Source organism: Pseudochaenichthys georgianus, chromosome 4 (assembly GCF_902827115.2).
Source record: "Pseudochaenichthys georgianus chromosome 4, fPseGeo1.2, whole genome shotgun sequence".
In the NCBI taxonomy this organism is placed as follows: Eukaryota; Metazoa; Chordata; class Actinopteri; order Perciformes; family Channichthyidae; genus Pseudochaenichthys; species Pseudochaenichthys georgianus.
In genome coordinates this window covers 45,569,562-45,572,132 of record NC_047506.1, presented here as the reverse complement: position 1 = coordinate 45,572,132, position 2,571 = coordinate 45,569,562, and positions in this window count along the sequence as shown.

The window sequence follows — 2,571 nt, the reverse complement described above, 5'->3', positions numbered from 1 at the left end:
TTCTTCCTCCCTGCTTAAAAAGCTGGACTCTGCGTACCATACTGCTATACGTTTTGTAACGGGTGCAGGCTCTCGCACCCACCACTGCACTTTGTATCAGTCCTTAGGATGGTCCTCTCTGTACCAAAGAAGACAATCACACATGTTGATTTTTATCCTTAAGTCATTGCTAGGTAAGCTGCCCTTATATATCTCCAGACTTCTGTCATTTTATACTTGCTTTTTTAATACTAGACGAGCAGCAAATGGGATGCTTTTAAATGTTCCTTTGATGCAGTCAGAGCTCGGTAAAGCTGCATTCTCCCACTATGCTCCCTTTTTATGGAATACGCTGCAAGTAAAACTTTGTCTAGAGGCACTTCCTACTGTAAATGCTTTTAAAGGTATGCTACGATTAGCCCTTCATGAAACATGTAACTGTTTTACCTGATGCTATTGCTGATGTGATTATGCTTCTTGCCACTGCACACATGGCCTTCTGTATTTATATTTGAATTGTATGTTTTTTTTGTTTAATGCCTTTGTTTTATGTTGAAACGTGTTGTGTGCCGTGTTGATCAGGACTCTCTGGAAGAAGAGATCTTGTATCTCAGTGGGACATTCCTGGATAAATAAAGGATAAATAAAAAAAATAAAAAAAGGTTGCTCTCCGGTCTCTTCCTGGGGTTGAGGTTGCTCTCCGGTCTCTTCCTGGGGTTGAGGTTGCTCTCCGGTCTCTTCCTGGGGGTTGAGGTTGCTCTACGGTCTCTTCCTGGGGTTGAGGTTGCTCTCCGGTCTCTTCCTGGGGTTGAGGTTGCTCTACGGTCTCTTCCTGGGGTAGAGGTTGCTCTCCGGTCTCTTCCTGGGGTAGAGGTTGCTCTCCGGTCTCTTCCTAGGGGTTGAGGTTGCTCTACGGTCTCTTCCTGGGGTTGAGGTTGCTCTACGGTCTCTTCCTGGGGTTGAGGTTGCTCTCCGGTCTCTTCCTGGGGTTGAGGTTGCTCTCCGGTCTCTTCCTGGGGTAGAGGTTGCTCTCCGGTCTCTTCCTAGGGGTTGAGGTTGCTCTCCGGTCTCTTCCTGGGGTTGAGGTTGCTCTCCGGTCTCTTCCTGGGGTTGAGGTTGCTCTACGGTCTCTTCCTGGGGGTAGAGGTTGCTCTCCAGCCTCTTCCTGGGGGTAGAGGTTGCTCTACGGTCTCTTCCTGGGGTTGAGGTTGCTCTATGGTCTCTTCCTGGGGTTGAGGTTGCTCTACGGTCTCTTCCTGGGGTAGAGGTTGCTCTCCAGTCTCTTCCTGGGGGTAGAGGTTGCTCTACGGTCTCTTCCTGGGGTTGAGGTTGCTCTATGGTCTCTTCCTGGGGTTGAGGTTGCTCTACGGTCTCTTCCTGGGGTAGAGGTTGCTCTCCAGTCTCTTCCTGGGGGTAGAGGTTGCTCTCCGGTCTCTTCCTGGGGTTGAGGTTGCTCTACGGTCTCTTCCTGGGGTTGAGGTTGCTCTACGGTCTCTTCCTGGGGTAGAGGTTGCTCTCCGGTCTCTTCCTAGGGGTTGAGGTTGCTCTACGGTCTCTTCCTGGGGGTTGAGGTTGCTCTACGGTCTCTTCCTGGGGTTGACGTTGTGCACAATGAAGAACATAATCTTCTGCTTGTTTGCCAATACCTTTCTATGTATAACTGTGTGCGTCTGTATGTGTGTCCAGATGTCAGTGTGTACATATTGTAAATAACTCATTGACATTGTTTCTGTTCAGACTCCCTCATAAAGGGAATGAATGTCACTCGACTATTCCTAAACACACACACACACACACACACACACACACACACACACACACACACACACACACACACACACACACACACACACACACACACACACACACACACACACACACACACACACGTGTGGTGGTGCATGCCTGCACACTGAGTGAGATCATTCATAGTGATGTGTGTATGTGTGTGTTGGTTTCTGTGTGTACAAGAGAAACAGAGAGGGCAGAGAAAGCTATCCATCCAATGATTACTGTAAATACATTGGCCACAAGGTACGCAAACACACACACACACACACACACACACACACACACACACACACACACACACACACACACACACACACACACGGTCAGTGTGTATTGTCAGAGTGATAAATCACAGCGGACTTTAAGTGAATTAGTGCAGCAGCTTTAACTCTCCCTCCCTCCCTCCATCTCTCTCTCTCTCTCTCTCTCTCTCTCTCTCTCTCTCTCTCTCTCTCTTTTCTTCCTCTTTATTCATCAGAGTCCCTAACAAGCAATCAGAGAATATTAGACCAATTAGAGCACTGATTAGATTAGAGGAGAGAAAAGGGGAGGACAGAGGAAGGAGAAGGGGAGGAGGAGGAAGGAAATGAGTAGAGGAATCAAGATAGAAAAGGAGAAGAAGAAGAAGAGATTAGGGGGCATGAGAGGATACGAAGATGTAGGAAATTAGAAAAAAGGGGGAAAACTTAAAAAACAACTGTGGTAGAAGAAACAAGAGAGAAAAGGAGATGAAATGAAAAGGGGGAAGGAAGGAAGAAACAAGAGGAATATATCAGCAATAAGATGAGGAGAGAAGAAGAG